General features: G+C 37.1%; 1 long non-coding RNA gene across 2 annotated transcripts; it reads left to right on the forward strand.

Annotated features, from left to right (window-relative positions):
• The first annotated feature begins 10,662 nt into the window (after positions 1-10,662).
• Positions 10,663-11,575, forward strand: LOC124461590. Of its 2 annotated transcripts, XR_006955148.1 has the most exons (3): positions 10,663-10,808; positions 10,865-11,065; positions 11,149-11,575. It is a non-coding gene; the product is annotated as an uncharacterized LOC124461590 (long non-coding RNA). The 2 variants fall into 2 exon arrangements; XR_006955147.1 differs by having other exon boundaries at positions 10,865-11,575.
• The last annotated feature ends 9,433 nt before the right edge of the window (positions 11,576-21,008 follow it).

The raw sequence follows: 21,008 nt of genomic DNA on the forward strand, positions 1-21,008 counted from the left end.
TAAAGACCCTAATTGTGAATTGATTGTAGTGCCTTCGGCAATGGAACATGAGATTATTAGACTTGCACATACCCAGGGTCATTTTTCCGTCAATATATTCCCCTATTGAGAGATAAGGTTATTCGTGTGGTACATAGTTGTGTGGAGTGTATTGTTATTAACGCAAAGGCTGGCAAAAAGAGGGATATCTAACTTCAATAGAAAAGGGTGACAAACCACTTGATTCTTACCATATTGATCACATCGGACCAATGGAACTCACAAATAAACGATATAATTACTTGTTGGTTATTATAGATAGTTTTTCTAAGTACGTTTGGTTGTATCCCACTAGGAGCACAGGCGTAGATGAAGTGAGACGGTGTTTAGAAGTTCAAGCAACAAATTTTGGGAACCCAGTACGATTGATATCTGATAGACGCGCGGTTTTTACATCGCACATTTTCAAAAAGTATTGCGAGGATCACGACATGGTGCATTTATTGATTACCACCGGAGTACCGCGAGGAAATGGGCAGATTGAAAGGATTTACAAGATTGTTATTCTAGCTAAAATGAGTTTAGATAATCCAGCTTCATGGTATAAATACGTAGGGAAAGTTCAGCAAATCAACGATACGGCACCTAGAAGTACAAGATAGCTCCTTTTAAAATTCTAACCGGTATTGACATGCGAAGATCAGAGGATGTAAACCTTAAAGAACTACTCGATGATCTTCTAATCGAAGAACTAGCAAAACACAGAAAAAAAATACGAATGGAGGCAGTTGAAAATATAAAACAAATTCAGCAGGAGAACAAGAAGCCAGCTAATCTAAAGAGAAACCAGAGGGCCGGGGCTAACTTCGAACGTGTCAAAGTTTGTATACCCTTGCAACATTTTTGGTAACTCTTTCCTTACCTATAGCCATCAAAGTGGAAAAACGTTTAAGCTAAAAAGGCTAATGTTTCCGAAAGAACGGCCTACAATCTTAGCATAGGAAATAACGAAGATATTGATAAAAGTCACTGTTTTCGAAAGATCGTTCCTATGGGAGCTATATGATATAGTCAACCTATCTTGATCAACTTTGGCACAATCGTTTATATATGTAATTAACTCACCTATATTAAATTTCAAGACAATAGCTCAGAAAATAACGAAGTTATTAAGAAAGGTCACTGTTCGTGACTTTGTCATTTGTATGGGAGCTATATGATGTAGTGATCCGATACCCTTTTTGCAAGGATATAAAAAGAGAGAAAACGATTCAAAATAAATGATTTGGTTGCTATTAAGCGTACCCAATATGGCGTTAATCTGAAACTTAAAGGAAAGTATTTAGGACCCTATAAAGTAACGGCAATTAAAAATCATGGAAGATATGTAGTAGAGAAAGTTGGACTGGCGGAAGGGCCTTATAGGACATCAACTGTATCGGATGTATATATGTATATATGAAATTGTGGGGACCGTCATTCGGGTCGAATGTACCTTCAGGAGGGCCGAATGGGGGAAATGGCATTGAGAGAGAGCAATCCAAAGTGATGGAATAGAAGAGACAAACACGTAGTGGCCGAACTTTCTAGTAGTAGTAGAGAGGGCTGGGCATAGGATCATTATATAAGTTGAGAGACAGCTTGTTAAAGAGGCCGTAGATTATTCGCAAAGAGACTGTCAACTGAATCGCACGTCAAGGTCCATAAGTAGTCCAGTGTTATTTCTATAAGTATGTTTAAATCTTAACAATTTATTGAACTCGATTGTCATCAAACAATTCAAATATTAATAAATAAATAAATATAGTAACGATCATTAAATCAACGCCACATAATATATACATATATCTTTACGAATTCTCCAACCAATCAAGAGATATCTGCTCAACGAGATTTGTTATAAACACTGAAAGAAAATTACATCAGAATTCTTAAAAACAAGTTGATAAGAGAAGTGGCATGAATGAAAAATCAAATCGAAACGGAAACCAGAGGGCCGGGGCTAACTTCGACCGCGTCAAAATTTGTATACCCTTGCAACTTTTATGGTAACTGTTTCCTTACCTATAACCATCAAAATGGAAAAACGTTCAAGCTAAAAAGGTTAATGTTGGCGAAAGAACTACAATCTTAGCATAGGAAATAACGAAAATATTGATCAAAGTTACTGTTTTCCAACGAACGTTCCTATGGGAGCTATATGATACCCGATCTTTATCAAATTCGGCACAGTCATTAACAGATATATTAAACTAACAAATGTTTAATTTGAAAGCAATCGCGTCAAAAGTAACAAAGTTATTGACAAAAGTCACCTTTTTCGAAAGATCGTTCCTATGGGAGCTATATGATATAGTCACCCGATCTTGATCAAATTTGGCACAGTCGTCTATATGTGTAATTAACTCACCAATATTAAATTTCATGACAATAGCTCGGAAAATAACGAAGTTATTAAGAAAAGTCACAGTTCGTGACGTTGCCATTTGTATGGGAGCTATATGATATAGTGATCCGATCCGGCTAAATCCGAGATATACAACGCCTGCAGTATATACAAGTTTACATGCAAAATTTGTGCTCTGTACCTCCAACGGTCTAGGAGGAGTTTGCGTTGATCCAGACGGACGGACAGACGGACAGACGGACGGACGGACGGACGGACGGACATGGCTATTTGAACTCGTCTCGTCGTGCTGATCAAGAATATATATACTTAATATGGTTGGAAATGCTTCCTTCTATGCGTTGCACACTTCTGACCAAAATTAATATACCCTTTTTGCAAGGGTATAATGAAAATGTAATTAATCATTTTCAACCTCTCGTCAACCTTGCTTCAGATTTATAACACTTTCTTTGCGAATTGAATAGAGAACTGAACCACAAGAAATAAAAAGGACTATCTAGGAAATCAAAGAAACGAGAACGCACAATTTAGTTACACATTTATATTTTGAATTATGGAAAAGATGCTTTGAAACATTTTCAGCCCTGTTTTAAATGAGGATTATTGAAAAGTCTTCTTCCATGTGAAATTCATACAATTATTACAGCCAATTCCGCGATATGTTAATATAGAAAATTTTTTCTTCACATCTATGCAATTTTGATTGGCAATGGAAACGTCTGTTTTAATATCAATTTACGATATTAAACTTGAAAGTTCGAAATAAAAAATGACGCAGAGCATGCATCTGAAATATGAAGAAAATAATGTTTCTATATTGAGCAATATGATTTATCACCTTGGCTTTGGAACTATCCAACTGGGCCAACTGTCGGGCAGCAATTATTCCCTTACGTACTTCGTCCTTCATCTTGGTCTGACTTCCCCGCTGGCTAAGGGCACAGTGCGCATCAGGATGGGCATAAATCCGCGAAGTGGAACATAAGCCATTTTTTCTAATGTAGCCCTAAGGATCTTAACAATTTCACAAAAAAAAAAATATGTCTAAAAATAAAATAAATTTTATAGTCAAGTCGAGAGTAAAAAATTTTTGTTATGCTCGAATTGAAACTATAAAATATTCTGAGCAAGTAACGTGTAGCTCCAGTAGGTCGAATGAGAACTTCAAGCAACGGTTGCTTAAATTGAATAAAATTTGGTAATTTTCGTGAATTTTCAACCTTTTTGACGTTAATCAAAACTGGGGATTAGCCTACTTGAGGCGAAGCCCTTTGCCGTAATTCTGATGGTGCCCAAGGGCACTTTTTCTTTTAATTAAACTTTATATAAAATGATTCAATAGTTTCTTGGCAGATCATTTGTTTCTTATTCATCTTTAATATATTTAAATTCAATTGTACTACAGCGGAGAAATTCATTATAGATATATACATATATAAGTGATGACAAGATGTTTCTATTCACTAATTTTAATAAAATACAAATTAAAAAAGTAAAATGTTCCAATAAATAAATAAACATTTTTGGGGAAAAAACCATGGAATAACAATTTGTTTGGTATTATCTTTAAGAGCATATAAAACACACCCTTTAAATGTTCATTTATTTATTTAAATCTCAACAATTTCTAAGAATTTTTGAAAAAATTTTTGATTATGTTATTAAACTTAAACTTAAAGTAATGAACATTTTAAATAAATTTGTCCTTTTCTAACTCTAGAGTATTAAGCATTTAAAGTTCTCCAGTTATTTCGTAGTAAACAAGAAGATTTGAAATAAATATTGACGGATTTTACGTTGGCTAATATGAAAACTTATTAGAGTTAATACATTGAGAGCTTGAGAAAAGAGAGAACGAATATGTAATTGGCCTGCTCCCACAAGATCTTTGAGACTAGGGCCATGGTACGGATCACTTCTTTTAGGTGAATATTTTCGTTACTTTTTACGTTTTTCGTTTCGTTTTATTTTTTTGTGTGTTGACTGATGTGTCACGGCTGTCAGTAAATAATTAAAATAATTTTGCAACTAGATTTAGATTTCATTTGTTTTGTCGACGCTAAATGAAAATGTATCTCCTCGTATATGTAAGTTTGTTTGTATCCGCATATATATATATTTATATCTGTATCCAAGGGAATCTAAGCACAGTCGGTCATTTAGTCATCATTTAGGTGGAAAATCGTCTGGGGATGTCATAAATTTGGGGAAATTTTCGACATTTATTATGTCTTTGGGAATTTTCAAAAAAATTAAAACCAAATTGAGTATATATACTTAGGTACCATTGTTTATTTGAAAAAATAGCACAGTATAGCAAAGAGGCGTATCAAGAGGGAAATGTAAAGAAGATTAAATTCAAAATTTGAGGTTCAGTTTAGTCAATCCCTATCAATCAAAAAATATATGTATGCACATATATCCCAAAAGCTACTGAACCTAAGTTGCTGCCAGGTGGTCTACTCCTTGCCACTATGACGCCATCAAACACATGCCACAAAACGATTATGATAAATCGCCTCATAAGAGTCTCATCTGGGGAACAATCGAATAAATAATATATACGAATATCTTTACGAATTCTCCAACCATTCAAGAGATATCTGCTCAACGAAAGTTGCTATAAACACAGAAAAGAAAATGAAATCAGAATTCTTAAAAAAACAAGTGGATAAGAGAAGTGGCATGAATGAAAAATCAAATCAAAACGGATATGAAAATTTAATTAATCATTTTCAACCTCTCGTCAACCTTGCTTCAGTTTTATATAACTTTCTTTGCGAATTGAATAGAGAACTGAACCACAAAAAATCAAAAGGACTATCTAGAAGATCAAAGAAAGAGAATGCACAACTTAGTTACACATTTATGTAAGACATAGAGATACCAGATAGCTGGCAACACACCGTTCTACACTGTTTGTTGGGTAGTCTGGCTCGGAAGCAAGTGTTCGTTGGGTAATCGGCTCTCAGTTGGTAGTCTCTCTCGTTGTTCGTCAGCCGAAGTACGAAGTTGTCTCAAAAGTTGTGTAAAAAGACGATTTAAATTTAATACATGCATCATATATATTTACTATGTATTTACATGAACCTGTTAAATAACCATTATAATAAACATTAAATTAATCTAAATCTTACATTTGGGGGCTCGCCCGTGTCAAATACAGAGACTTGAATGCATATGTGATCGCGAAAAGTAGAGTGTTGTTTTGTTAAAAGTTGCTAAGTTGTTATATGCTGCTAAAAAGTTGTTAAAGTTGTTACAAGTAGCTAAAAATATTAATTTGTACTATTTAAAACAAAACATCCTTTGCAGACGCGTGGTCTTAACAATCAGTTGCACAAAGTTGTGAAATTCGAAGCCGCCGTAGCGTCGCGAGAAAATTCTCGAAGTTAGTCGAAAAAAAGGGGAAAAGAGACAAAACAAAAAAGGCGCGAAATATCATGTCGACGCCTCAGGCGAAGAAAAAAGTTGCAAAGCCGAAAAGAAAATCGTGCTCGAGAGTATATTTCTAATAATTAAAACAAATCTCAAGTAAAAACAAGTTCCTAAAATGGCGACAGATTGGCGCATCCAAATTATGAAGCCGAAGCCAAAGTGGAAGGATGCATGAAAATGTTGGAAATGCTTCCTTCTATGCGTTGCACACTTCTGACCAAAATTAATATACCCTTTTTGCAAGGGTATAATGAAAATGTAATTAATCATTTTAAACCTCTCGTCAACCTTGCTTCAGATTTATAACACTTTCTTTGCGAATTGAATAGAGAACTGAACCACAAAAAATAAAAAGGACTATCTAGAAGATCAAAGAAACGAGAATGCACAATTTAGTTACACATTTATGTAAGACATAGAGATACCAGATAGCTGGCAACACACCGTTCTACACTATTTGTTGGGTAGTCTGGCTCGGGAGCAAGTGTTCGTTGGGTAATCGGCTCTCAGTTGGTAGTCTCTCTCGTTGGTCGTCAGCCGAAGTACGAAGTTGTCTCAAAAGTTGTGTAAAAAGTGGATTAAAAACTAGTACATGCATCATATATATTTACTATGTATTTACATGAACCTGTTAAATAACCATTATAACAAACATTAAATTAATCTAAATCTTACATTTGGGGGCTCGCCCGTGTCAAATACAGAGACTTGAATGCATATGTGATCGCGAAAAGTAGAGTGTTGTTTTGTTAAAAGTTGCTAAGTTGTTATATGCTGCTAAAAAGTTGTTAAAGTTGTTACAAGTAGCTAAAAATATTAATTTGTACTATTTAAAACAAAACATCCTTTGCAGACGCGTGGTCTTAACAATCAGTTGCATAAAGTTGTGAAATTCGAAGCCGCCGTAGCGTCGCGAGAAAATTCTCGAAGTTAGTCGAAAAAAAAGGGGAAAAGAGACAAAACAAAAAAGGCGCGAAATATCATGTCGACGCCTCAGGCGAAGAAAAAAGTTGCAAAGCCGAAAAGAAAATCGTGCTCGAGAGTATAGTTCTAATAATTAAAACAAATCTCAAGTAAAAACAAGTTCCTAAAATGGCGACAGATTGGCGCATCCAAATTATGAAGCCGTAGCCAAAGTGGAAGGATGCATCAAAATGTGCTTAATTTAATGCTCGTCCAAAATTCCAAGGTTTTAAAACGGACAAAGTTAAACCTAAAATCGAAACGAAGAAGGCGGTCTTTTCCGCCTTGTTATGGTAACAATGGAATACGTTTTTAATTCGATTTTTTAAAGAACGTGCTTTATCCTCATCAATCGAATAAATCTGGTCTTGCGGGTATTGTGGAGCCACTTAAAAGCCATTCCCTCAATATTCCACTGTAAATACAACTAGATTATAGACTATAATCAGTATTTTACTGTTAACCATTCATAGAAATAAAATTAAGACATAATATATTAGACTTAAATATAATATTTAATGGAATCAAATCTAAAAGATGTTAATAGAAAGATTATTATGAAATCCTGATCAGACACTGACCGACAAAGGCAGTAGGCGGGAAAGTAAAAAATAAAAAGTGAAAAGTAGGCCATGTCCATTTGCCTAGTTTACCTGCCTCATTTCCTACTTCCATACTTCACATTCTAGAAAATCGTGCTCGAGAGCATAGTTCTAATAATTAAAACAAATTTCAAGTAAAAACAAATTTCAAATAAAAATGCCCAATCCTGACTGGCCTAACTTTAATAAACCCAGAAACGTCAAGGTTAAAAAAATTGCTCAAAAACTGAAGGTTCCTAAAATGGCGACAGATTGGCGCAACCAAATTATGAAGCCGAAGCCAAAGTGGAAGGATGCACCCAAATGTGCTAAATTTAATGCACGTCCAAAATTCCAAGGTTTTAAAGCGGACAAAGTTAAACCTAAGATCGAAGAGAAGAAGGCGCAAATTTCCCCTAATACGAAAGTAATGGTGATGGCTCCTTTTGGCCACGTTTCCCGTGAGGTACGCCTACTCACTAGAAGTCCGACTTCCAAACTAAGAAGTATCAAGAAAAAACGTCGTGTGGCCGATAACGTTAAAAAAATGGCGGTCAAAAGCCTGAAGTCAGTTGGTAAAGAAGTACAGAAAATAAGAAATTAAAAAGAATGGCTTAAGGCCGCAGCTAAGGTCGATCAACTGGAAAAGTTCAAGAAAATCTTTAATAAAGATCCCGGAGAGTTGCCCATCTGAAGAGGACACCAAGGTAAATATCGCTAGAAATGACCAAAAAGTTTTGGTTAAGGTGAAGAAAGAGGAGGACAAAGCATATGAAAGAAAATAAGGCTTACGTATATATTGAATTTTTTTGCATTAGAATTGACAACAATTCTACAAATTTTGTAAAATTTCTACAATGTCTTTTTTCGACCCATATTTGTATTTGAAAAGAAGTAAACATCTGGATTGTTAATGCAATTTTATATCTTTTGCTATTTACAATGGGGAAATTTGGTTGTTTGGTAGTTCGATTGGGCGTCCCGAGGAGCTCACCTTATTTAAGACCGGAAATCATCCAATTAGCTATTGCTTTACTGCTGACATGGCGGCTTGACCAATCTTACTAGAGAATACATTTCAAAATGCTTTCTCCTCTCCTTGATCCGACCAATTTTGTGATACCCTCTTCAAGCATTTTAAGATCCGGGTACTTCTTAGTTTTGCCCCCATTTGGAAAGAGTATCAAAACAACAAAGCGAGTAAATTAAATAAAATTATGTATTTTGTCAAAAGAGAAACAGCAAAATTGCGGTATTACTAAATATGGGTGTGGGCTTACATAATATACACATTGATGCGATAATGTTTAATGGTTATAGAATGATGTCAGAGCAGATATCTTTGCAACCTGTGCAGAGCAATGTGTTACTAGACATCGACATTTAATGTGATTACAAACATGGCAGAAGCTAGTAAATCCGGTTCGGGGGTAAAATTTTATTTCGAGGGGAGACTAAAATATAAAATCCATGCAAGTCTTATGTGCAATGCTTCTCAAACTGTACTGTAACATTCACAAACTGCAGCGACCTTCAATCAGAAAAAAAGCACTAGTGAGCGTCCAACCAAGAAGCTAAGGAGATGATGAAAAAAAAAGAAAAATATAACCAAACAGAAACTTGATTAAAGTTAAGAAAAACGTAATATTCAACTTGGTGCTGTTGTTCATTATTATGGCCATTGTTGATGTTGTTGTTGTTATTGTTGTTGCTGCTTGACATTTCGCCCACAACACAAGAGATAAAAACAAACTAAACAAAAACAAAAGAAGACTCTACTGCTGCAGGCACAATTTTATGCTTTTATTTTGTATATTTCAGGGATTTCTGCTTTTCGCAATTTTTTGCAGCAACAGCATTGAAAATGCATAACCAAAAAATTGGAAATTTCAAAAATTATTTTGAGTTTGCCTTAATTAGCTTCGTTAAACGAGAAGAAGAAAAAAACTAGAGCCCTAGCCAAATGGCATGCCAAAAGATGTGAGATGGGAAATCATCAGCAACAAGTTGCAAATTATTTGCCGTAGTAAATGTCAAACTGTACTTGAAATGGCAGCGGATTCGAGTCATGGTGGGATGGGGGCGGAAAGAGGGACAAACTGCATGCCAACAAGTGTCATGCCATGCCATGTTTTCAAGGCTCTTAGAATTAATTTTCAATTAATTTTCAAAGTTTCTCATATCATAGAAAGTCAATCTAGTTACCTAGAAATACTCACTCACAAAAGGTCATATGAATTGAAAGAAAATATTTCAGTCGAATAGTAACAATATTGCTGCGAGCTTGAAAATTATTTGAATAAAAAGTTTCAAAAATTATCGTGTTGGTGCTTGAGACAAAAATTAAAAAATTTGTACTTAATTAAAATTGTGCAAAAAAATAGATAAAATCCTTACATGAAAAACACGCAAATTTTAAAAAATATATAACAACTAATTTTTAAGTCCAGTCCATGTAAAACAGGAAGCAGATTTATTCCTTTACATCAAAATTACATACATATGTCAATTTCAAAAAGTTACAAAAGTTGAATATTGTCCCTTTGGCCACACTTATGTTATACATATTAAAAACAACATCAAAATTAAGTACAAATTTTAGCATACATTCATCCCTCTAATCTAAACATTTTTAAAATTCCTATTGTTCCTTTTGGCAAAAATTAGGAAATACATTTAAATTAAGTAAAAATTTAACGCGAAATAGGAATAGAACTCTTCATCAAAATGATGTACAAATTTTAAAATATATTCCATAAAATGTTACAATAGTAAAAATTACATTACAGTATGTCGGAGATTGTAAAGGTGGTTTATACTCCTTGTTGGCCAATTCCTCGGCCATATTAATAATCTGCTATCGTTGGATTCGATGAATCAAAACTTTCCTTGCCACAATCAGATTAGACGACGTTAGTAGTTTTCCATTTATTTTTGCGTCCGTCGCATTCGAGTTCTCTTGGTACAGTAAATTCTTAAATTCTTATATGCTACGAGAGAGAGTAATACGAAGTAAAATGTAAAGGGAAACGCAAGAAGAGAGCCACCAGTGATGCTAGATTGAACTCTCTTTGAACTTGCGATATATCGATAGTTTAGTTATTTAACCCAATGGTTAATATTTCAGAATAATTAAATTAATGAATTTAAATTCAGGAGTTCTCCTCCAACATGCTCCCCCTGTTGAAAGAACCAACTTTCAAATAAATGCTTCTGGAAGCGGAGCGATCTTGTGAATTGGCCTTTTGAAGATTCCTTTTGCATTCCTAAGTTCGACTACTCGAATTTGTCATCAGGTCCGGCATTTACAGACACTACAAGAGTAGTGTTAGCAAGAGCTAAAGGCCAATGTTGAGCCGGCACGTTGTCTTCATGTACTTTAACTAGTTGTCCCAAGGCCACATTTGCTTTTCCGTAAATCCATTTGCTGCGTTGTTGTAAGTTATGAACATAATCCCGTGCCCACAGTGTCCAGAATTGTTCTTTCAAATAGGTCACTCGCTGCCATCTATCCAGATACCGAAGTTCCATTCCGGGAAGGTCCGTGGAATGGTAAAGTAATGATTCTGGTACTGACGTTAATTCGGTTCCAATCAGCAAATGCCCAGGAGTGAGAGCATTGAAATCGTTGGGGTCATCTGAAGTGGGTGCTATTGGCCTTGAATTAACGATAGCTTCCACATCCGAGAACACAGTGAGTAGTTCCTCGAAAGTAAGAGATGCGTTTGAAATATTGATCTATGACGTCTGAGTTAAACAATTTTGACTTAAACTCAGCTAGCCTTGTATCAGCGCCAAAAAAGTTTGTGGCGTTGTCGCACACCATGCGCAATGGTACACCACGGCGCGCTACAAATCTACGTATACAAAGCGGAAATGCATTTGTTGACAATTCGGAGACTAATTCAATATGAATCGCCGTTGAAGCAAAACATACAAAAATTGCCGCATATGTTTTGTACGGCGGCTTTCTGCGAATCCTGTAAGACGTGAAAAATGGGCCGCAAAAATCTACTCCTGTTACTAGGAATGGTCTTTCAGCTCGTAGTCGATCAGCAGGAAGATTGCCCTTCAGTTGAGATATGAGGCGAGGTTAAAGTGAAAGAAGCGGATGCAGCTTCGCACAACTTTTCTAATCAACGCTCGTGCGTTGATTACCCAAATTCGTTTTCGTAAAAGAGATAAAATAAACTTTGGGCCAGCATGAAGATTTTTGTTGTGTAAGAATTCGATGTATAACTTGGTAAAACGATGATTTTGAGGTAGCAGGGCCTGGTGCTTGGCGTTGAATGGAAGGTCTCCGTTGTCGAGACGTCCTCCGACTCTCATCACACATACTGCAGTTTGTCCAAATGTCATTGTGTGCATGAATGGTGTCAAACGCTGTAGACACGGTGTTAAGGTTTGTTTGTTTTTTAGTAAAGATATTTTATCAGCATAACATTCTTGTTGTATTAGTGCAACAATTTTCCAAAACGATTGATACATTTCTGTCTCAGTAATGCGAATATCGGCTATTGATGATGAACTTAGAGTGCGATCAGGCTTCACTTTGTTCACGCTGCGATAGAGGTATGAAACAATTCGAACGATTCGAATATACCATGAAGAATTATTTATGATCATATTTAGAATAGATTGTGAATTAGCGTTGTCTGCTCTGCTACAAAGAAGTGCTGACTTGGTTCTTACTTCGATAGGCGGCGGAAGTGGTTCCCTAAGAATTGGCCATTCGGCCTTAGACAATGTTAAGAATGTTGGCCCTGTTATCCACATGCTTGTTTGCAGCTCTGATGTCCGACAACCACGAGTAACAATGTCTGCCGGATTCTTGTTAGAAGGGACGTGCTTCCATATTTTTCTTCCGTGTGTTGTTGTAACTCTGATACTCTGTTTGCTACAAAACAATTTAGTGTTGATGCATGAAGTTTCAGCCATTGCAGAACAATTTTTGAATCGGTCCAAAAGTATACCTTGTCGATGTATAATTTTAATGTCCTTTCGAATTTGCGCCAAGTCCGACTGAGCAACAATGCTCCGCACAGTTCTAACTTAGGCAATGACTGTGTCTTGGTAGGTGCTATCTTTGATTTCGCAACGAGTAAAGTGACTTTGAATCCACTCGAGAGTTCTGATCGAACGTAAAGACAGCATCCGTACGCTCTTTCGGATGCGTCAGCGAATCCGTGTATTTCGCATCTATTTTTGATGTGTTCACATATCGTAGTATTTGTAGATTTGATAAGTCTTTAAGATCCTGTAAAAGTTCTTTCCATCTTTCCTTAATTCGACCATCGACAGGCTCATCCCAACCTAGACCCTTGAGTGTCAAGTCTTGCATAAGAATTTTGAACCGAACAATGACCAGACTTATGCGGTCCCAGCAAGTCAAACATTCTTGCTACTACTGAAAGAATTGATCGTTTGGTAAATGGTTCTTGGTGGTCACAAATGTATCAAATGTAAAGATTCTGCTGGCATCCACGTCATTCCCAGAGTTTTGTAGTGTCTTGATCTTCCATGGCGATAAATACTTCGTCCTCTGAAGTTGTCGTAATTTCCTTGCAGTTGCTACTAAATTTTGTAAGATGCAATCCAGCCTGTGCTAAGATGTCTACTGTATCATTTTTAATGTGTTGAAGCTCGGTTACGCTATCCGTATCATTTTAATGTGTTGAAGCTCGGTTACGCTATCAGCTCCGGTTAGCAAGTCATCCACATATAAGTCGTTGTGAAATGTTTTAGCTCCTATAGGATGATCATGTGAATAAAATCGGCAATATGGTGAACGCCTCTGATAGCTAAGAAGGGTGCAGCTGACATGCCATATGTCACGGTGTTGAGCTCGTAAGTTTTTAGTTCTTCTGTTTTTGTTGGTGGCCATACAATGCGCTGAAATGATAGAAATGTTATAAATAGGTCTTGTTGAATTGTGGGGCAATCATTAACAGCTCATTTAATGATTTTCCCGATGATGTTTTAGCCGAAGCATCAAACACAACTCTAAGTTTCGTAGTAACGCTTTGCGGACGCAACAAACTCACAGTCTTCAATTTCCCAAAATCTTTTAACTAGAAGATCAAGTGATGGGTTGACGTGTACCAACAAACATTGTTGTCGAGGCCTATCGTGTGTGGTTTCCAAATTTCCACCAACTATCCATCCATATTCCGAGTTGATTAAATATGGCATGTTTTCGCCCAAGCCTTGCTGACCATCGAGGATTGCTGCAAACAGCCCATTCTGTTTATTAAAATGTGTATCTTGTGGGCTCGTTGAAATATGGATCGGCTAGATTAATATCCGTAGGTATGGTCCAATTTGATGTATCGATATGCTCGTGTGGTTGCTGAGCACAAATTTTCTTAATGACGGCAAAGTTGGCGGACCACGTAAATTATGAATGCCTAGAACGTATTGTGGCAAACGCATTGTGTTTAATGTCTTGACTGCTTCCGGTAATGCCGCGAATTCTTGAGATACACGAGTCCTATCCAGATTTAGCCGCTTGGCAGTCTCTTCTGTAATAAAATTAAGTTCAGAACATGAATCTAAAGTGCCCGTACATATGTAATTGGCCAGACTTATCCATTATGTAAATGCTGGGATCCCCTTTTTATCAGTGTTCGTTAAAACCGAAGTGCTTTGTAATTAGTTATTGGATTACAGATTGAATCGATGATGATAGTTTTTCATCGGGGTGGGGGCGAATTGATGCAATAACGTATGATGAGACGATCGGCACACCTTGCACCGGGAGAGTGAGGGACAATCCTTGACGCGATGTCCCGTTCGCAGACAGTTAAGACATGCATTGGTCCGTTTGACTGTTTCGAACCTTTGTTGTAGCGATAACTCTCCAAATGATTTACAATTACTAACATAGTGTGCCGTCGAATGGCAGTGTAAGCATTGAGAGTTAATATTGAGGAATGCCTTTGACGTTGATGGTCGTTTTCCTCCTAGTGAACTAGGAACTGGCAGCGGCGATGAAGAATTGTGCAGAATTCCTCCCACGTTGAAAGCTTGTCGAAGCTTTGCTTTTCGTCGTAGACGCCTTTGGTCTCGGCATCAACTTTCGTAAGAAGTATGTGAATCATGATGTTATTCATTATTTCCTCAGTTGATCCTAGTGTAAGAAGTGATCCGTGAATAGCGTACGCATTATCGATGAGCTTCTGCAAAAGTCTTGCTTCTGGTTGCTTGACTAATGGTAAATTGAAGAGACTCGATATACAATCATGGAAGATTATTTATTTATTTATTTTATTTATTTATTTATTTATTTATTTACGTCTAACACAGCAGTCGACGAAAAGCTTAAGCTAAAGACAGATAGTAATTAAATGAAGAAGCTTTATACACAACTAAACATCCCCGGCCCGGTGGAGGTGTTTTATTTGCACAAGGTGCCAGCGATGCCCCGAAAAGATTGGCTAAGAACACGAAGAGGTTCGTAAAGAGAGTATTAGTCAGACATCTACTAAGGTGAATAGGAAAAAAGTTTCTGGTCCGACGTGAGGGAACATAAAAATACAGCGTATCTAGTAAATTGGTAGAAATGACTTCGCCGTTGATTAGTTTATGGAGAAAGAGAATGCCAAAAACAAGCCTACGGTTATAAAGTGAAGGAAGATTAATAAGAAGAAGTCTGTCAGAATAAGAAGGTAGGCGAAGACCCGGGTCCCAATTTAGACCGCGTAGCGCAAACTTAAGGAATTGCTTCTGTACCGATTCAATACTACGCTGGTGAACATCATATTGCGGGTTCCACACTGGCGAATTCTTTGGCCCAACGTTTAATGAAGTCGAGAAGGCTGCTTGCTCTTTTGACAATTGAAGAAATATGAACATTAAATGAAAGTTTAGGGTCAAACATAACGCCTAAGTCTTTGAATGATGGAACACAATCTAACAGAACAGACTTAATAGAGTAATGAGCTAGGAGCGGAGACAAACGACTGAAAGTCATAAAAGAACACTTAGAGGCATTAAGGTGTAATTTATTAACGTGGCACCAATCACAGAACGCATCGAGATCTGATTGCAAGTACTGTTGGAAAGAAGGATCATTATAGGAATAACAAATCTTGACGTCATCCGCAAACATGAGCACGCGTGAATGAGCCAAGGCAAAGGCAAATCATTTATAAACAATGTAAATAATAGTGGGCCAGATGACTGCCTTGGGGTACACCTGACGTAACTCGAACAGTTTTAGATATCGAGGAACGAAAAGACACCTTTTGGGTTCTGCCAATAAGATACGACTTTAACCAACCCAATTATTTTGGTGAAAAACCCATGATGTTAAGTTTCGCGAGAAGCAAAGAATGATCAACCGTATCAAAAGCCTTACTGAAGTCAGTATAAATAACATCAGTTTGACACTTTTTACGGAAGCCATGGTGTACAAGGGTAGTCAATTCTAAAAGGTTGGTAAGCGACGAACGACCTTTCATGAAACCATGCTGACAAGGAGAAATAGTGGATCTGGATAGATGTTGAAGAGAAGACGTAATAATTTTCTCAAACAGTTTAGGTATTGCCGAAAGTTTGGCAATGCCACGGTAGTTGGAAACATCCGATTTGCTACCCTTTTTAAAAAGCGGAATAATAAATGACTCCTTCCAAATATCAGGAAATCTACAAGTCTCACTCGATATAAAGAATAACCGAGCTAAAGGCTTAGATAGGGAAATAGAACACATTTTAAGGATGCAACTAGGTATATCATCAGGCCCGGGAACGAAGGAAGACTTCATAGATGACAAGCTAGAGAGAATACAGTCTTCAGTAATACTGGGAAAAAACATACAATTTAAATGTGGGATTGAAAAGGGATAGGGTGTGGGATCCGAAACAGTAGTAGAATATGTCGACTGAAAAAATTTAGCAAACAGATCTGCAATATCTAAATCATTATTAGCAGACTGGTCGTTAAGTCTGCAGGTGGAAGGTAGGACATTAGAGCGTCTTTTGGAATTGACAAAGTTGTAAAATCTTTTGGGGTTATTATAAAATTCAGCCTTACAGCGAACGAGATAATTGTTGTAGCATTGAGTATTTAAAAGACAAAATTGAGATTTGGCTATACAATAATTTGCATAGTCAAGTCGCGAACCAGTTTTTTTAAATCTTTTAAAATATCTCGATTTAATGTTACGAAGATTAGAGAGCCTACGTGTGAACCAGACTGGCGAGCTGGAGACGGTAGAGACATTCACATAAGGAACGCATTTATCAATTAGAGAATTAAGAGCAGAATAGAAAAACTTCACTGCACAATCTATATCGCAGCACTCAAATAGAAACGACCAATAAAAAGAGAAAATAAGGCTGTTAAGAAGATTGAAATTTGTTTTACGAAAACATCTACGACGAGAATTTGAGATGTTTTTAAATAAATTAGTAACGGAATTGTAAGAAATAGTAACTTCAATGGTAGGATGATAAGGATCTTCAGGTTTCACTAGTGGCTGTGTTTGCGATACAGCACTAACAGTGGGATCAGAGACAAAAACAAGATCAAGGATTCTTTTAGAACAGTTAAGGAAAGAATTCAACTGATATAGTGGACATTCAAGTAGGCTATCAAGAAAAACATGTTGAGATGAAGGAATTAAGAAAGATAGATTATCATCAACAAGCCAAGAAATATTAGGCAAGTTAAAATCATCTAAAACTATAAGAACATCACGATCTTTAAGACGACCAAAAATAGTTCGTAAAGCATCAGCATGGTGCAGTAGATCATAATATCAGAAGCTGGAGGAATATAAGAACAAGAGATATATAGGCTAAAGTTAGAACATGTAACTTCGACGCAAATAAACTCAACACCTAAGGGGAGATCAATCGGCACCACACTTGAAGACAGATTCGAGTTTACAGCAATGAGTACTCCACCGCCACGACGACCAACACGATCAAGCCTATAAGAAATAAAATTATTAGAAAGAAATTCATTATCTAAAACGGAGGAGTTAAGCCAAGTTTCAGAGAAAGCTAATATGTCAGCTGAAAAGGTTTGGCTATCACAGAAAAGGTTCGACAGCTTGGTAAGAAGTCCTCTTACGTTTTGATATTGAATGCAAAGACTAGACGTTATTAGTTTTTGAAGCAGAAGATAAAGTAGGAAGGTGGACAGGCAACGGACGAGAGCGCTTATTGGGCGCAAACTCGTGTACAACTAGGCCCTCTGGCCAAAAATTAGGATCAACCATAGCTGAGAAGTACTCATTTGGTACTGTAATTTTAAAAGAGGAGATTTCGCGAGGCCTAGAAAACTTAAACTTTTGAATTACAACCTTAGCAGGGCAAATATTACCAATGTAAGCTGCCACAGACGACTCAGAAGTATCTGGAGCAAGCCTAGAAATAAATAATTGTTTGCGATGAGGCACTACAGTTAGTGGAGGCGGAGGAGCATTGGGATCCGCAAGTGATTGAGAGCCGGCATGATCCTGTGATTGATCAGAGTTCCCGTGAGGGATAGATTGAGGTACACCAGGGCTTGTAATGGGTACTTCAATCTGAAAAGAAGAGCCTAAAGAGGGACAAGAAGATGGTGTAGGCGAAAGTAAAATCGGAGAGGAAGTAATAGAGAGAGCTGGCGACTGCTTACGAGGCAACTCAAGGGTACATTTCTTGTGCAATTTCTCAGAAGGTGGAACAAATTTGAATTGCGACAATAATTGAACGCTAGAGTCACACTCGTTTGACAGCTAGTTGGCCAGTTTGTTTAAAGAAAGAAACCTTAAACGAAGATCCCTATACATACGGCTAAAATCAAGCTGCTGGCTGGCACAAGATGGGCAAGTCCAGCGCATTAAGCCAAGCTCAGGCTTAGACACAGACAAACCAGAAAATTTGTCGTAGTCGCGGCCATTGAGGCCAGCACATTTTAAGTGAATAAGATTATCGCAGAGCCAACATGATATTGCTCTATACTGATCATCAAAACGATCAGAATGTTTGCAATTAGGTAGACAACAAGCCATTGAAAAGCCGAAAGAAAGGCAAAAAAAATTATATATATATAGGAATATATAGAAAAATTAAATTCATAGCACAAAGATAATTATTGATAAATAATCAATAATTACAAATAAAACAAAGAGACATCTAGAGTGCACAGCACAACAGAGAGTGCAAGAACAGTTATAAGCCGAGCTTTGAGAGGCGGCCTTACAAAAGTGATTACGCGGGAGAGAAGCTAAGCACAAGCACAAAGCAGAGAGAACAACAAAGCCACTAGCACTGATGGTATGATGGGGGCGATGAGGGGAGCAACTGCAGAAGCAATGACGAAAGAGAAAAAAAAAAAAAGAAAAAAAATATGTAAATGCACCAAACACTAATCACGAAAAAGAAAAAACTGTTTAAACTGATTAATTTGGCGAATTATGGAAATAAAACACAAGGGAGTCAAGCGAACAACACCAGCGGAAGTGTAAACAAATTAAGCACAATTAAAAATTGAGAAAAAACAATAAATATTAATAAAAACTCAGGAGCTATGCAAAACACGACCGTCACGTCAGAGAGCAGAAAGCTTCTGATTAGAACGTCGTTGTCGTAGAGAGCTTCTAATCTTGACCAAGCTTGACTGTAGTTTTGTTCGGTGAATTGGAACGACTGCACGATCTCCAGTGCAGGTCCCGATAAACATTCGAGAAGATAATTAACTTATCAATTGTTGGCATGTGGGTATCGTTGTGAATTAGATTCAGGAAAGACGTTTTAAATCTCTTAAACGCTGAATTTTTACCATCGAAACTGGGTAATTTCAGTTTAGGTAATCATTGACTGTGAACCACTATAGGAGACATTGAAGAACTCATAAAACTCATATCCGATGTGTTTACTGGTCCCGTCGAACGTTTCCTTTGTAAAAGAGACAATAAATGTACCTTGACCTTTATGTACATTTCATCTAAATTACTGCGCTCTTTATCAATTACGTACAAATTTTCAATTTGTGTTTGAATGTGAGTAATTTGCCTATAATGAGATTCAAGTATTTGAAGTCTGCAGTCTAGTGTATCGGCATCTTCTTGGTCGCTAGTAGCAATGATCTTTTCATGTAAAGTTCGAATATGATTTTGGAACTGAGTCCGCTGGGATCTAAGATTTGTTAGTTTGTCTGTTCCCTTTGAGCTTACGGGAGTGTTTGAACCGTCTTTGCCCATAATGCTTCAATAAACGCCAACAACACCTCCAAGTAGCAGAACCAACGCGAATGTTGAATAGTTATATGTGTATGTTCGCAAACTTAACTGTTTTTTGACGTACAGTTGGCGCAGGCACTCACGCTTGTTTGTGTTCGATATGTAAAGAGTGGAATGACAAACGACGAAAATATAACTGTTCGGTTTTCTCTTATTGGACATGTGCGAGTACAGTATTTGTTTGATTGAATACTTGCGGTTTTATTCCAATGACTTTACTGCAGTATGTGGAGAGGTTAATGTGGTATCATATGCATTAATGGTGTCGACTTTTCTTCCTAGATGTCTCAACGGGTGTTTGATGATTGATTGCCTCTTGCAATTCCTTTTCGGAAACTTGTGGTAGCTTAAGAAGTTATGAAACAACGAGTCCAACTTAGTTGCAATTGAACCAAAACTTATTTAACAGCAAGTTTCTGGTCCTGTCACGCCAAAATGTTGGCCAATTTCTCGGACATATTAATAATCTGCTACTCGTTGGATTCGATGAATCAAAACTTTCCTTGCCACAATCAGATTAGACGACGTTAGTAGTTTTCCATTTATTTTTGCGTCCGTCGCATTCGAGTTCTCTTGGTACAGTAAATACTTAAATTCTTATATGCTACGAGAGAGAGTAATACAAAGTAAAATGTAAAGGGAAACGCAAGAAGAGAGCCAACAGTGATGCTAGATTGAACTCTCTTTGAGCTTGCGATATATCGATAGTTTAGCTATTTAACCCAATGGTTAATATTTCAGAATAATTAAATTAATGAATTTAAATTCAGGAGTTCTCCTCCAACATGCTCCCCCTGTTGAAAGAACCAACTTTCAAATAAATGCTTCTGGAAGCGGAGCGATCTTGTAAATTGGCCTTTTGAAGATTCCTTTTGCAGTCCTAAATTCGACTACTCGAATTTTGTCATCAGGTCCGGCATTTACAGACACTACAAGAGTAGTGTTAGCAAGAGTAAAGGCCAATGTTGAGCCGGCACGTTGTCTTCATGTACTTAACTAGTTGTCCCAAGGCCACATTTGCTTTTCGTAAATCCATTTGCTGCGTTGTTGTAAGTTATAAACATAATCCCGTGCCCACAGTGTCCGGAATTGTTCTTTCAAATAGGTCACTCACTGCCATCTATCCAGATACCGAATTTCCGTTCCGGGAGGGTCCGTGGAATGGTAAAGTAATGATTCTGGTACTGACGTTAATTCGGTTCCAATCAGCAAATGCCCAGGAGTGAGAGCATTGAAAACGTTGTTGTCATCTGAAGTGGGTGCTATTGGCCTTGAATTAAGGATAGCTTCCACATCCGAGAACACAGTGAGTAGTTCCTCGAAAGTAAGAGATGCGTTTGAAATATTCTTCACAGCCAGTGTCTTCACTGACGCTTCCCAGAGGCCGCCAAATTGTGGAGCTCT

Source organism: Drosophila willistoni, unplaced genomic scaffold (assembly GCF_018902025.1).
Source record: "Drosophila willistoni isolate 14030-0811.24 unplaced genomic scaffold, UCI_dwil_1.1 Seg535, whole genome shotgun sequence".
In the NCBI taxonomy this organism is placed as follows: domain Eukaryota; kingdom Metazoa; phylum Arthropoda; class Insecta; order Diptera; family Drosophilidae; genus Drosophila; species Drosophila willistoni.